This window comes from Sarcophilus harrisii, chromosome 2, assembly GCF_902635505.1.
Source record: "Sarcophilus harrisii chromosome 2, mSarHar1.11, whole genome shotgun sequence".
Classification (NCBI taxonomy): Eukaryota; Metazoa; Chordata; class Mammalia; order Dasyuromorphia; family Dasyuridae; genus Sarcophilus; species Sarcophilus harrisii.
Window position 1 is genome coordinate 468280512 of NC_045427.1, and position 26425 is coordinate 468306936.

A 26425-nucleotide genomic window follows, 5' to 3' on the forward strand; every position below is an offset into this window, starting at 1 on the left:
GTTTTGTATTTTTTTATTCTGGTCAAATAAAAAAATTCCATATACATAACAGAACACACAAACACAAACATAAGATTCTGTACAAAACTATGACTCACTATATTCACACTAACTTACTTTTTTGAAATAAATGATAACAAAAGCAACAATACCCATTATTTATATATAGTTCTTAAGATGTGCATAACACTTTAGATATGCTAAGTCATTCCTTCCTCCCAACAACTCTGTGAAGTTGGCAATATTGTTTCCTCTATTTTACAGATAAAGAAACCGAGGCATAAAAAAAGCTAATTAACTTGCCCAGAGTCACACAGATAGGAAGGCTCTAAAGCAGGCTTTGAATTTAGAAGTTTTTAAGTCAGTCCAATGCATTGTCCACTATACCACCAAAGTGTGTGTTTTTGTGCATATATATGCAAATATAATAAAAGCTATGTGATACTTTTAAAACTATCATAGCCAATACTTCCTTTTTTGAATTTCTGTTTTCTTTTTTACATCTTTATAAGATGTCTCAATGGTTCTGGTTGGTAGTTTTTCTCCCATTGCTCCCCTTCTGCCCCTGACTTCTTCTCCCCATCACTCTTTCTTCTTCTTCTTCCCCTTCTTCCCTTTCTTCCCTTTCTTCCCCTTCCCCTTTCCCTTCTTCCCCTGCTTCCCCTTTCCCTTCTTCCCCTTCCCCTTTCCCTTCTTTCCCTTCTTCCCCTTCCCGTTCCCCTTCTTCCTTTTCCCCTTCTCCTTCTTCTTCTTGTTGTTAACCAGGGACTATCCAACAAGTGTGAACCATTTACCACTGGTTCTCTACATTGATTTACACAGTGCTGGTCTGCATCAGGCTCTGTTGCTGCCTGTTGGCACTCCCTGGGGTTTTCTTATCACTAAACTATGACCCCTCAACTTTTGTTGTCTCTAAATATAATTTGTATATATTCCATCTTTTGCAGATTCTGTGCTCACTTTGCCAGAGAGATCATCTTTCCAAATATCTGTAGGATTCTCATTTATTCTTTGTGCTCTTGTGTAATGGAAGAAATCACTTAATGTAACTTCTCATTAGAATTCTTGATCATTATTTGATCCATTTTCTTGCTGAAGTATATATGTGGGATCTGGACAATCTGTCTTCTATTCAGGTAAGTAAGAAGCGTCCTTTTACTGACTTTCCACTAATGTTATTGTCTGATTGAGCTGTCCATTGGCATCACAACATCCTTGAATAGTTTTAATTGGCCAGATACTGACTAAGGATTCAGCCAAACAGTGACTAGAGGATTCCAGTGGACTTCTCCCTCTTTTTTTCCTTCTACCACATAAGATAGTCCAGCTGTCCACTGGAGATAAGTGCTGAAATGGTAGAGCAGCAGTAAACTGTGAAGCATCTTCCAAATGTTGTTTAATGAATGTAACTCTCACTACTTTACAAATATCTGGGAAGACAAGGAGTAGAGAGAGGTAATTCCATCAGAAGCTTCAGTGTCCCCCAATATTGTCACATCCCCATGCCCATAAATCATTATATTCCTGATGCCAACTTTATTACTACCATAGCAACAAATTGTTATGTCTATATTCAGCCCATAAAACCAGCAAAAAATGAAGTCAGTCATCTTAATGTTGATTTTGTCAGTTGCTCTATTTCTTCTAGAATGAAATATAAAATCCTCTATTTGACTTAAAATCTTTCATAACCTGATCTTAACCTACTTTTCTAGCAATATTAGGTATTAGTTTTTCACCAAACCATTTGGGACACAGCCAAATTGGCTTTCTTATTCTTCCATACATAGAACATTTCCTCTCCTGACTCTGTGACTTTATAGTGACTGCCTTCTATGTGCTTAATTCATTCCCTTCTTATGTCAACTTTTAAGAATGCCTAATTTTGGTCAACATTCAGCTCAGAGCACCCTTTTATATGAAAAATTTCCTCATTTTACTTATCCTCCAGTTGCTTATGATTTCTCACTCACAACAAAGAAAAAATGTATTTTTCTTTTTTATATATTGTTCACAAAAATATGTTCATTTCATCTGCTCCAATGGAATGTAAGCTTCTCAAGCATAGAATTTCATATTTATGTTTGAGAGTTATGTATCCCCAGCCTGTAGCACAGTGGATAGTATTTATTAGGTATGTAATAAATGCTAGTTGATTAGTGCCAACGTTCATATAATATATTGTCGGATTGAATTAACTAGATATCTTAGGATCTTGTGGTAACATCTAAACCACAACTATGCCCAAACACCTGACTGATACAAGAATGACCATTGTATCCATTTAAGAAATATTTGATGAATGGAAATAATCAAGGTATTCATTTTTTTTTAATTAAACAGCTCTATTTTTTTCCTGAAGCACAAAAACAAATTAAAGTGGTTGCCTTAGAAATATCATTTTCTCTCCTCTTCACCCACAATTTACATATTTTCCCTGTTGCTAAAGTAATCTAAATATCTGGGACATTGAAAAATTGGCATAATGCATATCAACTTTATTATTTGGATTTTTCTTCCACGTGTCCATCTGAGAATGAATTCTTTAAGAAAAAAATGATATTTATTCAACACCTAATTGCTGATGGCTCATCTATAGACATTTGATGGAGACTGTCAAAGAAAGTCATTTGTGCATTCACAAGGTCTGAACCTTCCTTTTGAAGTATAGGCTGCTCGGCACCTTTTGTGGCTTTATGGTCATAAAATAACTAATCAATTTATCATTTCTGAGAGAGCCAGCCAAAACTCACAAACATAAATATGGGATATGCTATGTTGGCAACAGCCCGGGGAGAGCAAACCTCAGAGGCCAGCTTGTCCATCAGTCAATCAACAAGTATTTACTTGTGGAGTTTCCCTTGACTCCTCGATAATTGCTACATGGAGGGCAGCCAAGATGACTTTGGCTTCTTAGAGGTTTCATTACATTTATTTTAGACATTTGCTATGGAACATATTCATCATCTCTCTATTTGAGCTCCATCTAAAGTATGCACTTGAAAATGACAGGCAGGCAAAATAATTTAAATGCTGCTGCTACAGGGTAAAGAGGCTTGGGTTTAGAACCCAGAGCTTGGGTTCAAATTATGAACATTATTGTGAAATTTATTACCCATATGTCCTTGGTCATATCACAAGGACTTCAGTCTCATCCACAATTAGGAAAGTTGGATGATTTCTAAGATCACCTTTGATCTTAGGTAAGAACGGTGACTTCCCTAATACCAGGAGGCTACTATGCACACACTAGATATTTAATAAATGTATTTTGAATTGAGTTGAAATCATTTGCAATGAGAACTTCAGAGAAAGTAGGATTTAAATTTCAATGACTGAAGAATTTTGGCTGAGGCACTAAGAGGTTCAGTGAGTTGCCAAGGGCCATACCATTAATAAATGTCCAAAGGAGGACTTGAATCTGAGTTTTACTGAGTTCAAACCTAATACTCTACTACCATACTATAATGATTCTATGATCCAGAGTTATTAAACATGATAGAATGTTAGAGGGTTACTTTCATAACACAAGGAAGAACATTTTGGCAGAAGGGTATGGGAAGAGAAGAGCAGAACAATAAACAAAAATGCCCATATGATTTTGGGAGGTAAATGATATTTTTACTTTCTAGTGTGCTCCATCTATACAAACCGTCTTGTTATCATATAGGTACCCTCCTTCCCCCTTCTTTCCCTTTTTTTTCTTTCTTCTTCTATTCTACCCTCTCTTCCTCCCTCTACCTCTCTTTTGCTCTTTCTTCCCTCTCTCTTTTCCTTCCTTCCTCCCTTCCTCCCTCCCTTTATCCTTTCTTCCTCTCTTCTTCCCTCTTTCCCTCCCTTCTTACTTCCTTTCCATTTCTTCCTCCCTTCCTCCCTCCCTTTCTTCTCTCCTTCCTTTCTCCCTCTCTCCCTCCCTCTCCTTCCTTCCTTCCATTCCATTTTCTCCTTCCTTCCTTCCATATTTGGGTGAGGTTGGCATCACAAATGTTGATTTTCTGCACCCTTTTAAATCAAGGGGCTTTAAATTTGGAAAGGATAGAAAATGAAGAGTCATTAAGTTATTTTTGAAGCATTGTAATGAGCTTAATCAATGTGAAAGTTGCTTATGGGCCAATTAATCAATTTGAAACTGTTGAACACTTTGGGCACCTGATAGCAAAGAGAATGATATGACATGCCACAAATAACATTTCAAATATTTTTGTAAAGGAAGAGGAAGATCTGATAGAGCAGAAATTGTATAACTGTATAAAAGAAGTTGCAGACAAATTGATCAGAAAGACAAAATATGCTATGAAAAAAGAGATAGAAAAATGAGAAGGGACCAAAAAAGCAATAGTTTGTTAAACAAATAACATGTCCAGCAAATTGCTAAGTATGGAATGAGAAAGTATGCTTGATGGTTAGAGAAGAATCATAAATATTTAGAACAACCTGTGTGAGTACGTATTGTAAATAAATGCCATTCATAGTCAAAGAAAAATCTAAAATTCTGCAATTTTGGTAATCTTCACAGAGAGGAATAATAATCTCTTTTGAATATAGATGCAATTCTTCTTGGAATCAGGTGATTATTTAATACTCTAGTATTTTAATCAATCTACACTGTTATAAATGTGGTTATCTTCCAATCAGATTACAACACAATCATACCTTCTCACATCCATGTTCTTTAAAAAAAAAATAACTAAAAGAATTGTCCTTATCTCATATGGTTATTATGATGAGATATTATGCATGCAAAGTGATTGTAAATTATAAAGCTTATCTAGAGCAAACATTACCACTTTAAACCATTAGGAAAGAAATATCCAGAATTCCTGGGCCTTATGTCTAGGACTCAGTACCACAAATACAGTGGTATCCATCCCTCTCTCTTGCTACTTGACTGTAACTCCTTCATTTCTTGTTATACATTTATTTTTTATAATATGCTTAATTATATTATTTGATATCCTAATGTTGAACTCTATGAAACCTTAGTTTCAAAGTTCAGATTAGCTAAGAAGTGGATAGAAATAAGGAGGAACAATAAATGGAATTATACTGGAAATGCATAACATTTGCTCTAAGTTCTTAGCTTTGCTAACATATAATTACATATGGTAGGTTCTGATAACTCTTTGTCCTTGTAATTAGTTTTGTTTATGCCACTTTGAAGCTAACTTTCTCAGGGGCTCTTTTTTTAATCCTTAGTCTCTTTTAAATATCTATGTTTATCTGCTTATCTACCTATCTATTTCTATTTATCTATCTTTCATTCATTTCTCATCAGGCTACACTTCATATTTCTCTATCATAAAATCTCTACCTAGAAAATTTCTTTATCATAGAAGTACTTTCTGCCTATGCAGTTTTTCATTCTATTTGGATGGCTCCTCCCAGAACCTGAATTTAAGGAAAGAATTCTTTTCATGTCTTCATTTTTCTCAAGCCTATAATCATTCCAGCAGATCTCTCAGGAAATCTTCCCTTTTCTTCTCTGTAATGATAAATGATTTGAGACATATTTTGCATGGTATTTTAATATCTGGGATGAAAATTGCTTGAGCACTTATTTAGTGAGAAACTAATATTGTTCATATCTATCTATCCAAATAGATCAGTTTCATATAGTTTATCTATAAAACTTTTATCAAAGAAATTTCTGCAAAGATTTTTTTGTTTCCAATTGTTTCACCTCTTATTTCAATCATATTGATCTTGCTTGTATGTGTGTATGTGTGTGTGTGTGTGTGTAATTTTATGTTCCATGATCCTCTTTATGTTGTTTGGTCATGAACTCTTTCTTTCACTACCTAAAGTTATAAAAGCTATTTTCTTGCTCATAAAATTTGCTTATATGGTAATATTTTGTATCTATCACATATTTATTTAGAGTTTATTTTTATATATGGTAGAGCATAGAATTTAGTCTGCAGAATATTAATGTTTTTCAGATTAACCTTCTCTATATAATCCCCTTATATCTTTATCCTCTTATATCCATTTTACTCTTTGATGATTCTGTTTTCTCTTATTTCTCAAGTGGATTGCTTAAAAAAACTAGTCTATATGCAAGAGAAATTGATCTCATTGTTAAATTTTTTCTTAATGAATGCACTTATTTACTTTCTTTTGATTTCTTCCTTTGCAGTGTTTGAAGAAGAATGTTATATTTTGCTTGTATTTTTGTTTCTTGTTTGTTTTGGTTGGAAGAATTAAATACCTCTTTCATTGTAGAATCATATTTTTTCTTGATTATGCTCAGCTATGGATTATGTTAGCTTTAATTGTGACTTAATGTCTTTGTCTGTTGGAATGTTTTTTCAATTTCTTATCTGTGGAGAAATTCTCAGTTATTCAAATTAATATTGCATACTAATTAAAGTCCTTCCCCTTACATGCTTGCAAAATTTGTTGTTTGATTTTGTAATTGTGAAATTTTACTTTTACATTCTTTGGAGTTTCGAACACATGGTTTCTCTCCAGGAAATATGTGGATTTAATCAATAATTAGTTTCTTCCGTATTCAAGAATTCTTTTGCTTTATTTTGTTCAATATGATTTTTAGCTTTGGAAGATATTATTATAAATATTAAATCACTTCTACATATTCTGTCTTCAATGTTGGTTGCTTTGACTTATAATGAAATCATGCCTTTTTATTAAAGTTTTTGTCTTCTTTCTCTTCTGCTTTATTTTCTTCCATATTTGCATTTCTTATTTTCAGAATTTATTCTTTAAGTCTCTGCTTCTTTGCAGAGATTCTATAATATTTTATTTTTAAAACTGTCTTATTTGTTTTTAATTATGTATTCATAGCTTTGATTTATGACCTCTTTCCATTACAAATTCTTCTCTTAATAGCTTAATTTCTATTTTAAATCATTCTAGAACTTCTTGTTATTATTTCTTACTCCCTAGAGAATTCACAGAATTCTCTTTTTTTTCACTAGGGATTTCTTTTGTTTTTTGCTTTATATTACATTAGTTGCTTAATGTGTAATATGTGGCCCTGCTTTGAATTTTTACTAGTTACCCCCCCTCCCCCCCCTTTTTTTTTGTCTTGGTAGGCTTGTTGATCTATCTGCTTTGGCTTGTCTTTAGTTTTTCTCTCTTGGACTTTGTTTTCTTTTGCTTTACTTCTAGCTTTCCTCCTTATTTTTGGCTGCTTTCTCCTCCTTATTGCTTAATAATCTCCTAAGGCTCAATTTTTCAACTTCCTAATTTTCTGGGTTGTGAAAAGTGATTAGATTCCTGACCAGAGTAAGCTCCACAGTTCAGATGACTCATACTATTTGGACTTCTAGTCCTCTTTCCCTTAGGCAAGTAAATCCCTCTGGCTTCCTTACTTATTGTATTACCTTTCACTATTTTCTTCACACACACACCCCACTCCCTTACATTCCATTTACTTTATTGACTACTTAGATTCAGTGACCTCTACTTCTTGTGTGTGTGAGGATGGTTCAGAATGAGCCATTGCCATGCTAAAATGGGCGGGCAGTCCTATATACAAAAGATTAAGCACAAGCTTGTGACACTAATGATGATGCTTGCTCCTGTCATTGGACATGCTAAATGGAAACAGTAAGTAATTCATTTGTTCTGTCTAATCTTGAGAAATTAGTTTTCTTTAGTTTATATTTAGTACATATTTTTTCCTGAGGATTTTAAGATGTAGAGATTAGCTGAAAATATCTACTCTTCCATTTTGCTCTATACATCTTTTTGATGACATTATTTATTCTACTTCTTGTGTGTAATTAAGCATAATACTCTGCAGCCTAATTATGCCCATCATATCTCTCTTGATGACTGGAAATTTTGATTCTTCATAGATTACAGTATTCTATGGTTGCCACTCACTTGGTATCTTTGGGCAGGGACATGCACTTCATAATTTTAGGTATCTATTTCTCCCTAAGGATTTTTCCATTGTGAAAGTATTGACATCATCATAGGATCATAAATCTAGAGATGAAACATATCTTTTAAGTCACTGAATCAAATATCACTTTATAGAAGAAAAAAACAGATTGTGAAATTAAGTTGCCCAAAGTCATTTTAAAGAGTAATCATTTTAATTCAATTCAGTTCCATACATTTATTGATTTCAGTTTCATATATATATATATATATATATATATATATATATATATGCTTTCATCTGTCATCTCTTGACCAATTCTAATCTGTCTTCCAAATACTACGCTCCATTCTCATCTCTAGCTCTCTTGTTGACATTTTAAATTGGATGTCCTGTAGACATCTTAAAACCAATATGTTCAAAACTGAATTCATTATCTTTTCCCCAATATTCAACTTGCCTCTGTGTAGCAAGGGTATCAGATTTCTTTTAGTTACCCAGTTTTGCAAACAAGGGGTCATCCTTCACTCCTCAGTCTCATTCACCATATTAAAGTACTAGTCCAGTCCTGTAATATCTACCTTCTTAACATCTGCCATATATATTCTTTTCTCTCTTCTGACACTTCAAACACTCTGATCTAGGCTCTTGTCACTTCATGCCCTCAATATATATGGTATATATCTTTTTTTGTACATGTCTCCCTCATTAGAATGTGACCTTCCTAAGAACAGGGACTTTTTTTTTTTTTTTTGAAGGGGGGAATCTTTCTTTGTAGCTCCAAAATTTGGCACATGGTAAACAATAAATACTAGTTTGCTGACTGATTTTTTGCTACCCTCATTGGGATATTTTCACTGGAAAATATTATTGAAATAATACAAAATTTCAAATAAGAAATAAAAGAAAACATGGCATGAGCAACTATTGAAAAATTTCTAGGATCTGAATAATATGGCAGTCACTGTATAAAAAGAACCTGAATTTTTAAAAAATAGTCTGGGAGGAAGTAAAGCACATAGTGCCAGAGCAATAAGAGGCCTTTATATCTAGAATTGTATAGCCTCTGAACATTAGACCTTTAAAAATAAAAGGCCTTTATTTATTTGAATTAACATAGATCAAGGAAGGTCAAAGGTGTAGTGGCCTTTATCCATGCCATGTCAGAATTGGAAGTTACCTTTGAACACAGACGAATGAATATAGAAAAGATGTCTAAATGTGGAAGAAGTTTTAGTGACCACCTAGTTCAATTTGCTAAACTTATGGATGAGAAAGCTGAAACCCAGAGAGCATAAAGGGCTTGACACCCAAGCCTACAAAGTTAACCTCATGGCATAGCTGAGACCAAAATCCATGTATCTTGATTTGGGGTTGAAGCTTCTGCACTACACACTTACACACAAGCTAATGCCTAAGTGAAAATCTGAAAGTGTTATACTTATTGGTGACTGTGCTTTGTAGAAGCAAACCCCACTCATCAAAGCCCAGGAATTATGTCTTATGTCTCTTGTTTTGTCATTATTCCATACAAGTTCCATCAGTTTGTCATAGGAGTAAATTAGATTAGTATGAGAGGACACATTCTTCTGCAAGGCAACAAAACTGATTTACAGGTGTATAAACAGGACTCTGGGGAAAGATGAAAAACAAAACAAACAAACATTGAAATAATTGTCCCTGAAGAATAGATGATGGGGGAGATTCAGCAGCTGCCATGAAGTCTTTTTGAAACTTGCCTATTCAGAGCGAGGACCTTTGGGCCACTGTCTCTCCTCACATGGGCCTAGCACTTTATGAGTGTCAACTCCTTTGTGTGCTTTCTTTTATTAAATAAAGTATGGTTTAGGAACCTGATGCAACTCCTAAACATTAAACAGATGATACTAGCCATGTGAAAAATTCTTTGGGGGAGACTGGGATAGCTTGTATTCCATTGGCTGATATTTATTTCCATAGAAACTGAAAATAAATATTGATACTGTCCTAATGGCCTGTGTCTCACTTAAGCTCCATTAAACTTTCAGTGCCTGCAAGAAAACAGTCCATTGAGGTTACAGCTGAGTACTAAGGAAGAGCCAGCCCAGAAAGAAACAGTGTGTATGCTGTGTGGGTCTCAAGTCAGATTTCTAAAAGCTTTTCAGCCACGAAGCTATTTAGTGAAATCTTCCCAGCAGAGGAGACTGGGCTTTGTGTGGTCCAACTTGCTGTTTTCAAAAACCTGTCCCTGAATTAAAAAGAGATGTGTGTGTTTTGCTTGTTTATGTATGTGTATCTGTTCTTTCTTTAAAAATTAAATAAAGTAATATCTACAGATACTCTAGTTTTCTCAAAAACTTACCACCCCACAGAAATTTATAAGAGTATTAAATACTCAGGTTAGAATGTCTTTATACCTGCAAAGTAGTCCAGGCTAGATATCCGGTTGAGTATTGTTCCCTTTTCCATTTATAATCCAGCTTTTAGGAGCAAGGCATTGGGTTTATTGCATAAAAGTATTTTACAACCTGAAGTATGGCTACTCTTCAGAATAGGGACCATCCCAGCCTGTTTAATTTACACAGGAGATGTTAGTACCATTTAATGGCATGTAAACATTTTATAAGGTAAGCTCAAATAACAGGAGATTTTTAATATACTTTAGGCAAAATGGACCACAAATGGATTCTACGAATTATTTATTGCACCAACTTCTCTCACAGTATCGAGAGTGAGTAGAGTTTTAAAAGGTGTTAAACATTTTCCATATAATTTGTGACACTGAGCAGGATCAGTCAACATAAAACAAGCAATGTGTGAATTTACCTCAGACTGAGGGTAACTACAGCCTGGATCAAACTTAAGTGATGGCTTTGGGGCCACAAGTCAATGGGAGTTATAGTCATCATCTGCTTCTTCCACTGGTTCTCAGGAGTCCAGAAAAGTAAATCCACCTTCTATTTATTAAAGTAATAAATGGGCACAGGGGATCCAACATAGACTGTGCACACTTACATACACATATATACTCACACACATCACATTGTGGACACACATATACAGTATATAAGAACCAACTACTCAGTATGGCAGAGAAAGTTACTGGAATTGCTCTTTTTGATATTTATAATGTAGTTATAGTTTATGAAGTATTATTTGACCAGGTGTGAGTGAGCATGTGGGATAACTATAGAAATAAGGAACATGCTTGGCTTGGGAATGACTACTTCTCCCTGTCATAGAAAACATACTACTGGGGAGTAGCAAGAAACATATAGAAGGATGGGAAACATGCATGTCAGGTAATTGGATAATAAAGACTTTAGTCAAATAATGTCATCTCTATAGACAACCTGACCAAGACCATGGTGTGAAGAGATGTATTTTTAAAGGACATTCCTATGTTGCTCTGAAGTTTCCAGTTAGAGATCATAAGGAAGGAATCACCACGATGCCTACAGCAAGACTGGTCTGTATATTAGCTCAGTTAAGAGTCACTTACTACTTCTCGGGGGTGTTCAGTTTTTTAGAAAACTATAATATCTGTATAGATTATTTATTAAATTTCAAAGGAAAGGCTGTTTCAATTCTCTCTCTCTTTCTTTTCCTCTTTCTCCTTTCTTTCCCTTCTGTCCCTTTGCCTCTTTTCATTTTTCTCCCTTTTCCTTCCTCTTGTCTCTCTAACTCCTTCTCTATTTTCTTTTCTTCCTCCCATTCATTCTCTTTTTATATTCTCTTAAATTTTTTTCTATTTAAAAAAGAACAGAAAAAGAAGAGTGCAAATGAAACCAAATTGTTATTACATAAAACTTAAATTTTTGTTGTTGCTTTTTTTGTTTTATATATTTCAAATGTAATTGCTTTGCCAATTCTAACCTTTCACCACCTCAGGAAACATTCTAAGACTATAAATTACAGGTTTAAAAAGAGAAAAGAAAAACAAGCACAAAAGAAAAAAAAACACAGCAATAGAAAAAAAAGTTTCAATATCCTTAAGGCAAAGTATCCCCTCCACTGGAGTAACATCTCTGATTAATACTTCAATCAGTTCATGATCACCCAAATACTACTCCAGAGATAACAAGAGCCATATTTTGACTATGTACCTATGGAAAGAGGAAATTCAGGAAACCTGATTTCTAGCCCTAATTTGCCATTGACTAATTTTGTAACCCTTAATAAATTTACTCCACTTCTCTGAGACACCATTTTCTGATCTATAAACTGTTGATTGTAATAATATGGCAGAATCAATAGGTAGCCAGATTTGAAGTAAAGAAGACCTGGGTTTAAATTCAACATTCAATACATACTGACTATGTCATTGGACAAATGACTTTACTTCTCAATTCTCCTAGTAATTCTCTAATATTATCAGGTGTAGGGGAGGTGCCCAGCTGTATCAGTAGAGGGAATTTCCTCATCCATGATTCTACATACTAGCAAAAGCCCAGACCCAATACCCAGCCTATGAAGCATTATGATATAATATACAGAGAGTTGGTCTGGGAATCGAAAAGAACTGAGTTCATATCCTGCCTCTGACACATCTAGGCTGTGACTCTAAGCAAATATTTTATTTATCTATGTAGATATAGAAAAATTAATTCACATAGATTTATCTGTAAGACTATAAATTACAGAAAAAAGTGCTACACTGCATTGCTAGAGGGGGTTTCCTTACCTGTTCGTTACTTATAGTAATGAAGTTACACAGTTCTGGTCACTATCTCCTATACTTGCAGTAAAACAAGACTTGTAACTGCATGACTTATACTAATATAAAGTAAACTAAACAAGTAAAATATAAGGTACTCAATTTAATTACAGATATAAACTGAAGGCAACATTATATGCTCACTTACACATTGACTTTTGCCTCACACTAAGTATTCATGAGCATCAAAACATATGTAATCAGAGCTAATTTAACTTAAACAGAAAAATCTTTTAAGTTTAAGACATTTATGATTTTAAAGACATTGTTGGTGGAGTGTATTAAATATAACATTAAATAACACTGAGAAAACATTCAGACATTTACTTAGCCCATGTTTTAAATTTCTTGATCCTCATCTTAGAAATGAGACAATATTCATAAGATCCAAATGGTCACTCTTTTTTTTTCTTCCACACTTAAATGTCCAAGGCAATGTCTTTATTGTCTTCCAGGAATCGCTCTCCCATTTATTCACTTAAAGCTTCTACCCTCTACCTGGATTGCCCTCTTATTCTTCTCTGTCAATTATTGAGTAAAACATTCTTTCATTTAAAACAGAATACTTCCAACTCAAAGTACATTGATGTCTGCAAACACTACTTATGGAGTAGGAAAACATAAGTCTTGAGTACAAACTTTATGAGGTGCCTAAGTGTAGTGGACTGGCGTGAATGATCTGGCTCCAGCAATCCTTTGACCCATTTAAAATGAGAACCAGAAGGAGCAGATCTATTTGCCTCTCAACACCTTCAGAGAAGGTAAGAAGTGCCATTTATCTCAATGTACTAAGTCATGGAACTGAGCTTAAATCTTACAGCAGGTTCTTATTTACCTCCCTGAAACCTTCTGGAAGCAGGAAACAATAAGATATGGGGAAAGTATTTTAATTTTTTCTATATGTAAAGTCTTTTGGATGAGAGGTCACCTGTGACAATGCTCCTCAATGAGAGATGCAAACTGGTATTGTGGAAAAGTGCACTGGCTCCTTTTTCAGGTATTGTTGTAGTTGCTGTTCAGTCATGTCTAACTCCTTATAACTTCATTTTGGGGTTTTCGTGGCAAAGATACTGGAGTAGTTTGCCATTTACTTCTTCAGCTCGTTTTATAATGAATAAACAGGCTAAAGTCACTTGTTGAGGGTTATACCGATAATAAATGTTTGAGGCTGGATTTGCTCTCCTGAAGATGAATCTTCTTAAATCAAATAAGTCCAGTGCTCTATCCCCTGCACCACATAGTTATGCTCTTTTCAGACACTCAACACTCAAATATTCATTTAAGAAAAAAATATTGATAGGATAATAATTTAAGTTTTGTTACAAACTGTTATGAAGCTGATATTTAAACCACATCTAAACATGAAGTGGATTATGAGATTGCTGATTGGGCATTTTGTACTTTACCTTATCTCTTTTAAAGTCCATGTTCTCTGGCAAGCTAGGGTAGGAACTTGGACCTCAATCCTCATTAGCAGTTATCCATTGCTGAAGTTTGTAATAAACTGTTCTCATCTGCAAAAAGAGCTTTGCAAACCTCAAGCATCACATAAATATTATGTTATTATTATTTAAATCTCAGCAATGTCACCTATTACTTCAATGGTTTGGAACAAATTGCTTTCTTCTTTTAGACCTATAGTTTTCTTGGCAAAATGAAGAATTGAAATAGGTGATCTTATTAGTTGCTTCAATATAAACTAGTTGCACAGTATAAATCTGTGACCTTCAGAAAAGTTACCCATTAACATAGCAACTTCCATAGCTATACAATACACACACACACACGCATGGTGAAAAACCTGATTTTTAGCTCCAAAATTCCTGCTCTATGATCAACACTCTCTTGCTTGGTGAGTATACCATTTGGCCTCTATATTTAGATATTCAGACTTTACTTTCACCCCACAAGACTTCTGGATTCTAGCCTTTTTTCTACTTACTTATGTTCTGCTCCATTCCCCACTTCTAATTCTTTAACCATAATAAAATTAATATTGTCATCATGCCTTGAAAGGACATATAACTCTATTCTTCTAGGGATCAATTCACAATTCCTATAAATTTTCAAACAAAATTACTCCCCTTAGTGACCAGTCTCTTATATTAGGGTTTTTAAATTTTTCCACTTGCAAACTTTTTTTGTCCAAGAAAATTTTACATGACCCTAGAGATATAGGTAAATAAAATAAGCATAAAAATCAAACATTCATTGATAATAAATCATAAAAAATTGAAAACAATTCTTTGTTATACATATAATTTTACCATTTTTTTTAAAGAATAAGAGTAAATTTACATGCTAATGAAATGGATGTGCATGTTTAATTTTACATAAAGAATTAAATCTTAGTAGAATATTTGACATCTTTTACTGTTGCCAAATTTTTTTCCATCTCCATATTGAATTACATAATTGAATGTATTATATTGGGTTGCAACCCATAGTTTAAGAAGCTTTGTCTTATATGTTGGACTGTCTTTGTTTTTCTCCATTTTTATTATTTTCTTTTTTTCTTGTTATATATGTATATTCATTTTTTAAAATACATATTTCTTTATGAATCATGTTGGGAGAGAAATTCAGAACAAAAGGGAAAAATAATGAGAGGAAAAAAATGTGATATATTGATTTACATTTAGTCTCTATAGTTCTCTTTCTGGATGAAGATGGCATTTTCTATCCAAAGTTTATTGGCATTGTCTTGAGCCACTGAGAAGAACCAAGTCTTTCCTGGTTGACTATCATACAATTTTGCTGTTATTGTGTACAATATATTCCTGATTCTGCTTGTTTTGCTCAGCATCAGTTCATGTAAATCTTTCCAGGTCTTTCTAAAATCAGCTTGATCATCATTTTTATAGAAAAATAAAAACCATTACTTTCATATATAATTACTTATTCAGCCATTCCTCATCTACTCATTTTCCAATTTTTGTCACCACTAAAACTTTTTGCACATGGGGGTCCATTTCCCTCTTTTATGATTTCCTTGGGATATAGACCCATTGGTGGCATGCCTGGGTCAAAGAGTATGCATAGTTTTATAGCACTTTGGGCATAGTTCAAAATTGCTCTTCACAATGGTTGGATCATTTCACAACTCCACCAACAATGTATCAGTGTCCCAGTTTTCTTTCCCACATCCCCTCCAACTTTATCATTATCTTTTCCTGTCATCTTAGCTAATCTGAGAACTGTGTGATGGTACTCAGAGTTGTTTTAATTTGCAGTTCTCTAATCAATAGCAATTTAGAGCATTTCATATGACTATAAGTGATTTTAATTTCATCACCTGAAAATTGTCTATTTATATCCTTTGACATTTATCAACTGGGAAAGGATTGTCTTTTCTTTTGCATTTGTATTTCTCATGGCTAAGCACACAGGCTTGACTCATAGAAACAAATCCATTCATTCATTCATTTAATTAAATGTGTAGAAATCTATCTGAACACGTCCACTTTTCTCTTAGTGCATTTACAGTTATTGTTTGAGACCAGGATTTGATAGGAATGTATTTTTATAAAAAACATTTTAGGTAATGAAGATTCTAAATTCTGTGGTATTTATGGAGCCAATCAGTCACTAATTTATTAACCACTTACTCCATGTCAGGCATTCTGCTAAGCTCTGTAGATACCACGGAAAATATAATTATTTCCTGCCCTCAAGGAGCTTGTGAATTTGAAATATGATTGTGAAATTACATACATTTGCGTGTATATTTAAATATATATGTAAATGTATGCATGTAAACATAGTTTATTTTAGAGGGAGAATCTGTTCTCTGTAGAGAATATGGCCTCTGGTCCGCCAAGGGTTTGTGGGAAATTTAAGCCCCTATGGAAAAGCAACTAACTGGAATTCCAGGTAGCCAGTGTTGGTTGCTTTGCTCATAGTTAGATGATGATCAAGTGGAGAGTTAGCAGTACCTTAGGGAAGGAAGTATGTCTTACCAGAAAGTGAGGAAAAAGTAATTGTTTCCCACCCACCCCACAGGATGTCAGCAGCCTCAGACAAAGTCCCTTTGCATTGTGGTCATCCTGGCTCTGGTAAATTTACAGGGTTGGAGAAAACTCAGATGCTATTAGACAGAATAAAGATTTCTATTGGTTGAGGTGATTCAGGTCAATTCCAATGGACTTGGGATGGAGAAAGTAATCTGCATCCAGGCAGAGAAATATGGGGACTGAATGTGGATCACAATGTAGTATCTTCACCTTTTTGTTGTCGATTGCTTGTTTGATTTTATTTTTCTGTCAGTTTTTTTCCTTTTTGATCTGATTTTTCTTGTGTATCATGATATATATTGAAATATGTTTAGAAGAATTGCATATGCTAAACTTATATTGGATCGCCTGCTATCTGGGGGAGAGGGGAGGTGGGAAAAGAAGAAGAAAAATATGGAACATAGAATTTTGCAAGGGTGAATGCTGAAAGCTGTCTTTGTATGCATTTTGAAAAATAAAAAAAAACTATTAAATAAAATATTTTATTGGAAATACAAATTCATTGGATTTTAGAGTTGAAAGGGAATGAAAACTGTTTAATTCAACTTTTTCCTTTTAAAGAGTAAAAACATTAAATTCAAGAGATGCTTAAATAGGGATTTACAAAAATAATGATATAGCCAGGATTTGAATTCAGATCACTATTTCAAAATTCAGTGCTCTTTTTGGCTTCCAAAATTTAATTAATATTTATTATATGAAGGTTACTGTACTAGGTCCTTTGAGTTATGGTTATATCCCAAAGGTATAATTATGATTAATAATAATATAGTATGCCTAATAAACAGTATGCAATTCTGCTTGAGAAACAGGTTATAAGTAGGACATTTAAGAGCCACAATCATAGCAGAAGGATAAAGGAGTTGACTTCAAAATCGAATTTGGACATCCCCAAACCCAAGAAAGTCATCTTTGGAGACACAGTAGAGATAGATAAGGATCTTCTGCAATCCAATGACCTGAAAGCATGGCAGAATCCAATAACTCTAAAAAGTGACAAAAAGTGATAAAAACCCGCTACTCTGGGGAGTAGGGGGAGAGACAAACTGGAGTCCATGCCAGAAACAAAACAAAACATCTAGGATTGAGATTTTGACAGGGATTGAGACCCTCAGTAGACCTAACAGCAGAGCCAACTAAAAATTCATACTGAGCTAGGAGCCAGAACACCTTCAGAAGGGTCCTAGAAAAAGCTTGAACTGGTTCTTTTAATTGTTAAATTTTCAGTATGAGCATTATTTACTACAGAAATCAGCAAAAGCTAAAAAATAAGGCTTTATTTATTGTTTTTTCATTATCTAGACTTAAGAAGGTGTTGAACAAAAAGTTAACAATGCAGATTTAGCTTAAAAAGTGTGGTGCAGTACTTTTTTTTTTTTGAGAGTCAGTTGTTAAACATTTACTAGCACATCCCTCCACACCTTGGTCTAATATCTAAAGTTGGAAGAGAACAGAGTTGTAGACAAGGCCCCAGGGAGAGAAACTAATCAAGCCAACGTGTACCTTAATATTTTTCATTTGGGATAAGTAATCCATGCTCTGAAAACTTGTCTGTTTCTAAGCTTTTGTTTTTTGTTTTTGTTTTTTCAGAAAAAGGAGGACACAAACCAGGAACATTAAAGAACCCTGCCACTCCAGGTCCCCCACTGTAACCAGTACCACCACTCAGTGCAGATACCCTCTCTCTACAAGCATAAATGTCATAAAAGCTTAGTGAACAGGGGGCCTTGCTAAAAGCAGAGCTGTCATTAAACATGAGCAATGAATAAAATGTATAATTTCAGAACCATAAAAACACTTGATTTCATTAGTGCACTGTTCAGGGGCTCTCTCCTGAGTCTCGGAAGACCAGGTATTGATCTGCCAATGAAGCGGTGACAAGAAAACAGTACTCTATTGACTACAGCTGCAGGGTTGCCTAATATTGTTTATTGAAGCGAGCTGAACAGCAAAGTGTGAGCAGTGCCCCAGTAATAAGTGGTAATTGCTGGGAAGTGAGGCATTGCATTCCCCATTGACCCTTGCATCCTGATATTTTGATGGATTATATTTAACTCTATTAGGATTGGCATTGTAATATTACACAGGCCAGTCTGTAGGAACAGCAGACCTCCGTTTGGATCATTGATTTTTGATTACAGAGATCCTCAGAATAATTCATAAGTAATTCCCATTGCTGGGTTTCTGATATTGGAGGTGATGGGGATGACATGAATATCATTTCATATCAATCAGCTAATTCAATCAATCCAATGGCCTAGCAAGACCTTCTGAGCATCTAAATATGGACATGAATGAGGAATGGACTTTTTTGTGAAGGTTTGGGAGTTAGCTAGGTTTTAATTGCATAGAGGGAAAGCACTGCCATCATAGGGGGAGGGAGGATTTTCAAAAACAGAAACCTTCGAGTCTAGAAGTTTTTATATGATAAGCTAGACTCTTGCCAATGTTATGTGAATGGACTTTAATTATGCCCAGGAGATGTGGGAATGTTGTTAGGCAAATCTTTTAATATAGTGGTTAGTTTAAAAATAGTCAAAGTAGGATTATTTATTTTCTAATGTTCTGTGATTTTAGAATATGAAATCACAGTTACTTGAAATGATAATTAAATCTTAATTTTCATAAATTTGCTGATTAAGAGAAACAAAATTTAAGAAGAAATAGCAAAAATAATCAATAAAGTTATTGCATACAATCCAATCCAATTCTATCCCAACATTCTGTCCCAATAATCTCCTTTCTCCTGAAAGTGAAGCAGGAGGTATGTTTTGTTAACCTATTCTAAAAAAAAAAAAAACAAACCCAAGACTACTCATTACTCAGAGTTTGGCTTTCTTTTAATGTGCTTTTCCATTATTACAATCATTGTTGACCTATTTCTGTTTAGTTTACTCTGAATCATTATATGCAAAATTTCTCATTTTCCAATAAATTCTTTGCAAATTGCTTATTTTTTTGAATTGAAAAACCATACTCCATTAACATAGTATATTTAGCAATTCTCCAATCAAAAGAGATAAAAATAAATATCAAGCATTAAAGTAGGTTGAACATCCTGTTGTTCCATAAAACAGCAAAGGTCTATAAAAGGTGTTACACAAAAACTTATTAATTTTTTTGGGAAAGTCTTGAATTTAGGGATTCCTTTTCTTCCTGGCTCTAACTCCTGACAAAAGCATAATAACAGACATTCCAAGAACAATGAAGCCAAGTGGAATTAATTTGCATTTATTATGTCAGACTCTGTGTTAAAATTTGGGGGCTACAAAGAAAGAAAAAAACAAACAAACAAAAAAAGGCCATGTTTTTTACAATCACCAAGGGAAGGTGCTAACATTAAGGAGAATGAGGAAAGACTTTTTGCAGAACATGGTCAAGAAAAGAAGGAAGTGATATTACAGACTCAATCAGTCCATACTTCCCTTATAGTATCTGGCCTGTATTCTCTCAGTCATTGTTAATCACTAGGATAGGATACAAAACCAACTCTCTTCCCACCCAATCCTAATTCATTGAATGAAATGGCATTTTTGATGCTTGCAGATTTTCTCCTACATAAGACAAAAGTAATATTCATATAGAATTATCCAAAAATATTTATGATTTCTTCAGTTCAAGGAACTACTTATGTGGAAATGCCTTCTATTGCTAATCTGAATTCTTTATGACTTAATAGGTAAGCAATAAGGAATGGTCTAGCCAATATGACACTCTCTGTTAAGTATGTGAAGGAAGGTGGATTTAAACCCAGATTCTTGTGACTGTGAACCAATACTCTACCCAAATGTTACCCTTTAAAAAGAAATGCATACCTTAAGAAAAATTATACATATTCTGTCTCCAAAAACCTCAGAACTTCTTCCCTATAAAATGGTGAATAGCATTGCTATTTCCCCTAAATCAAGCCAAAGTGAATGGAAGAGACTTCTTGTGCTTTCTTTTTTCCTCTCTATGCCAAGACAGACTGAATTAATTGTGGCACAATGCAGGGCCCTGGATTTAGAAGCATATGACATGTAGAAGCCTAGATCATAAACCTTGAGCTGGAAGAGATCATCTGGTCCAAATACTTCATTTTATACATGAGGAACTTGAAGCTCAGGGAGGTTATGTGATTTGGTCCCTTTTGCACCTAGTCCTCTGACCAGAGAACATTCTTCCCATTATCTCAGTGAACTGGGTTTGCAATCTGGAAGACTTGAGTTCAAAATTGCTTTCACACACTTGCTAGCTGTATGTTTCTGAAAACAGTCACTTAACATGTTTGGGAAAGTGCTGAATTTAGGGATTCTCTCACTTCTTATTTCTACCCACCCCCAACAAAAAGCAGAATAACAGACATTCCAAGAACAATGAAGCCAAGTTGAGTTAATTTACGTTTATTATGTCAGACACTGTGCTAAAACTTTGGGGCTACAAAGAAGGGAAAAAAACAGAATTAGTCCCTATTATCAAGGAGATAACAATCTAATGAAGGCATTAACATGCCAACTATCTATGTGACCTTGAGCGGGCTCTTAACCTACTTTAGACCTTGTTTTCTTCCCTTGTAAAATAAGCCTGTCATCTGGAAGACTTCTGTGCACTCTTCTTGCTCTCAATATGGGATGCTATTATTTTCATATATACTGTGATATTTTCCATAGTCATCCTAAGATACTGTGAAATAGCTCCACTGACATTAAAATGTCATCCTCTTTAAGTCTGACTCTGAGGACCCTGATCCTATGTCCTTCCCACTAAAGGCATTTTTTATATGGCATTTTAAAAATACATTAAACTTTATGATGACTTTAGAAAACATGTTAGTGAACGCTGCTTCAAAATGGGCAGAAAGCAGTTGAGTATAAAGGTCACCTAAGCCACAGGGTATAGAATTTCTTTTTGATGATGAATGCTTCTCCCATTGCAGCCAAAGTAGGTAGCAGCTTCTGTAATGCTATAGTTAAAAAATAGATTCCAAATAGTCAGACTAATGACTGTCGAATTAGGAGCACCCTGACTCCTAGATGCAGCTAGTAATTAACTTTTAATATTATACAGAAGCATGTCATGTTTTTGACCCTTGACTTTGTTTAGTTCTCTACTGACATTTAAAAACTAGAATCTACTAAATAAGGTTGTTAAATTCAGAATTACTGAGATCAGCTCAAGCTGGTAGCAAATATACATATGGAAATTATGACCAGAAAGACATTTCACAGAGAATTTGTCTCTCCAGGACCTTAAATTTGTATTAATTACTATTACTAGATTAGTCAAAATTAGCAACAAGTTACTTGCCAATAATTAGAAAACGGAATTATGTAAAGTCCATAGGAATGAAAGGCTTAGTGAGGTAGGACCACAGAGGGTAGGGTTAGAAGGGACTTTAGGAATAATCCACTCAGGAAATAGAGACCCAAGGAGGAAAAAGGACTTGCCCAAAATATATAACTATGGAATGATGTCAAACTTTTGACTATAATCCTAGCTTTCTGACTTTCTTTTTACTGGGCTAAAGTAGACAACATTTTTGTAAATAAATTGGTATAGACCTCAAGAAGGAAGACTATATTTTGAGAGAACAGAAATCTTCCAGTTTGGAAATAGAGATTTTTCCAGTGTGGAAATTTTCTCCATTATGGCAGATAGGAATAAGGATATAAATCCTAAAGAACTGTTTGAGTTATATAATGGTTCCTTAATTGGCCCTGGCAACATATAAGTGTTAATGGTTGGATTTAATTCCATTTTATTCTAAATTCTGGCTTAGCAACTCTATCCAAGTCATTTCAAAGTGTTTATTCTTGTTTTTGCTTCTTATTTCCATAATCACTGGACATGTTGCTACCCACTGCCCATTCCAGATTAACCCCATAATCCTTATAATGTACCAGTGAAGTGTAAGTAAAAATAATAAAAAAGATCTCACAATAATAGTTAGAATTTATATAACTTTGAGGATTGAAAAAGGCTTTATTCTTATTTATATATTAACTTATTTGATCCTCATAACAATCCTCAGAGATAGTTATTATTATTATCACTACTTTAAAAAGGAAGAATCTGAGACAGGCAAAGGCTCTTAGAACTAGTAAATGTCTAAGGCCAGATATGGTTTCAGGTGTTCCTGATGTCAGATTCAGTGATCTATATACTCTATAGCCTTGCTCCCACTAGAGTTATTCACAAATAAACGAAGTATAAGTCACTCATGTACTATATTTTTGAGGTAGGTATGTACTGAGTATTGGTCCAGAGTCAGGAAGATTTGAGTTCAAATTTAGCCCCAAACATTTACTATCTGTGGGACACTTGGCAAGGCATTTAACCTCTCTCTGTTCAGTTTCCTCAAAATAATATGGATAATAGATCTACTTCCTAGGGGTGTTGTGAGGGTCAAATAAGAGAATATTTCCAGTGTTTAGCACAGTGCCTGGTACATAGTAGTTGCTTGATAAATGCACCTCCTCTTTCTCTTCCATAAGCTCACTATGTGCTATACACTGTGCTAAACAAATACAAAGACACAAATTAAAGAGTACCTGCTCTCAAGGAGCTTATATTTTATCAGGGAAAATTATATATGGTTTTGGAAAAGTCATTTTAATTTCTGGGAAATTCTCACTTTCTTCATTTGTAAATTGGGAAACAGGAACACAAAGAGAGAGACAGAGATGCAAAGAGACAGCGACTCAAAAAGACAGAGACACACAGAGAAAAGAGACAAAGATGGAGATTAAGAGAGAGAAAAAGGAAATTTCTGAAAACAAAATCAACTGGGTTAGCAAACCGAGAAGAAAAGATAAATGCAGCAGTTGGTTCTTCTAAGAGACAAAATGTGAAAAGGGAAGATGGATCTTAAATGTAGGATCTGATTCTAAGAAAAGCTAGATTCAATCCATGCCTTCAATACTATAACAATTCTCTTCCTCTTAACATTTCTCAGACTCACCTTAATCATTTGCAAAATGGAAATATCACATGGAATTCATAACATTTTTGTAAGGTTCAGATCGGATAATCTCTTGAAGTATTCTGAGAACGCAAAGTGCTAAAGAAATACCAGCTATATAAATAACATATCAAAAAATTATATGCAAAGAGAAGACAAGAAAATAGTTATCCTATCACTCTTTTTGGATGAGGATGGGATTGGAACTGTGGGTATCTAATATTGTAAAACTGAGTTGATTCATTGATTAGTTTTGTTAAACCTATTTCCCTTTCTGATTTCCTTTCACTTTTGGAGAAGGGTGTACAATTAATGGATTACTAAGTAAGCAAAGGAAGAGAGAGAATATATTTAAAAACTGAAAAAAATAAAAACAAAAGAAAATTTTAAAAAATAAACGATTATTGTCCCTGCCACGAAATGACATTGTCAGCTCAAGACAGTTTAGTTGTTGTTTGTTAAGAAATTTAGTAGAGAGAGGCAACAAGAGGAGAAGTAGATGCTTTGTAATTTGTATGATATTTGCTATTTGGAATTTAGGGAATCCTTCTAATCTTGAACTCTGTGGTATGGTGACTTCTTTGTTGAAGTTTTACCTAGATATAAAATATATTGCCAATATTTTTGTTTCTTTTGAAAGGCTCTGATAAATGCATACAGATGGGTGTATGTATGTGTGTATATGTGTGTGTGTGTGTGTTACTCTAGTCTTCAGAAGACATATCAAAAAGTTTAGTTTTTTAGAACTGAAATGAGGGCTGAAATGATTGTTGCCAATTCCAGAGGAAGTACTTAATTTTCCTTTCCCATTCCTGATACATCCTGATACAAACATCCTGATATCTACAAGTAATTTTTCTTCAGTGATGAGTCAACAGAAGTGAGATTCTAAAAAAGCATTAGACAAGTTTTGATATTGCAGTTCTCATGATGCCAATAGATGGTAAAATGTTTTTCCTCCAATAAAATAAATCAGGAGGTGTTCTGTCTGTATGTTCCACTAGCACCATGTAGGTAATTAGACTTCCTAAAGTTGGGGTTAGTGGTGTTACGTGACTTGGCAGAAGGGAGAGAATGAATTCTCATTGCCAAGTTTAGAACCTAATCAAACTTCATAGTTTCTGAGTACTGAGCAGAACTGAAGCCTATTGGAGTTCAAGTCTGTTTACTTTTGGCAAAATGTAGCTTCCTATTTCTAATGAAGGGGAAAAAAGATTTTAAAAGTTTACTAAAGAGGACAAAAATGGCCTTTAGATGTTAAGCAGCTCTTACAGATCTGCGTGAACATTTAGATGATTCAACAAAAATGAATTAAAGCAAAGGCATGTGGAATAGCTTTCTTTTGAACTTAGAATAGATAAGCCCTAAATGGCTTTTCCCCATTTCTGATGCTTAGTACCTATGTGACCTTAAATAAGTCATTTTACTTTATGACTTTATACTCTTCTATAAAAAGAAAATTTTGAATTAGATCTTTTAAGTTTTCTTTCATCTTTAAATTCATTGTCATGTATTTAAAGAGTAGATCATTGACATTAGGGCAGTGCTAAGAATCAAAATAGCATAGGCATGTCTTCCTGGGGAAAAATGTTAATGTCAAGATTGGGTACCATGATTGTTTATTCAAAAAGCCTAGAAATATCTAAGTTCAGAATAGACAGCTCAATTTTAGTTAGTTTCTATAGGGTGAGAAAGATTGACTCATTCATTTCAGAGTCCCCAAAGGATCTTATACTGATCACTTTAGAAAAAGAAATCTGTTATCTACTGATTAATCCAAATTTTTAAAAAAAGAATTTCCCCAATTAATGAGTCCTACACTGCTAAAAGAAGAAGGAGCCACTTCTAACTTGTTGGACTGAATGATTATTCTAACAGCACAAAAAATTCTTGGCTCCTGCATCTCCCAGAGTCCAATTTATATTGAAAATATGGCAGAGATTTATCAATTAAATAAAAAAAATCATGATTTCCAATGCATGCCTAATTCACACGTATCATCTCAGACCTTAAGAAGCTTAACAAGTGGACTAATTACCCAGAAATGAACTGCTTGGAATATTTTATTAGTTACAAAATGAAATGGATACATAAAAATTAAGAGAACAGTTAGATTCAATGAATTAGCTGTATATTATGGACACCTTGGCTGTACCCATGACTTCACTAATGGCCAATCTGAGTATCCCTGATAATCCACTTCTAAGCCTCATTCAAAATTGGGTCATATTTTAGATCCTGATCCTTTTTCACAAAAATTGTTTATTAAACTAAAGAACTTTAATTTTCATGAAGCTCACCTAATCAAGATTCTCCCCCCTCCCATGTTATATTTTTCCATGGCTAAATTTTTTGATGCCTACTATGCTTGATCTGGGAGGAGTTAGTTAGTCCCCTAGCATTTATTAAGTTCCTACTCTGTGCCAGTCACTGTTTTGAGTGTCAGAGATAAAAAGACAGAGAAAAGGAATAAATAAAAAACACCAAAACATTCCCTGACCTCAATGGGCACACAAAGAACAACCATGTTACAAAAATAAAATACGTAGGAGATAAATTGGAGATAATTTTGAATAGAAGATACAAAGATTAGAAAGGATTGGGAAAGGCTTCTTGTAGAAGATAACACCTTAGTTAAGGAAACCATCCCAAAGGAAACCAGGGAAGCCAGGAGGCAGAGATGAGAAGGAAAAGCATTCTAGGCATGAAGGATAGCCAGCAAAACTGAAGAGCCAGAAAAAATAGTGTCATGTACGAAAAACACCAAAGGAGGACAGTATCTCTGAATTGTAGAGCATATGAGGGGGCAGTATAGTGTAAGAAGAGAAGAAAGGCAGTAATGGATAAGATTATAAAGGGTTAGTCTAGTTTATCTTGGACATTGAGTACATTAAAAGAAGTAATATGGCAAGGCTAGAAGAGTA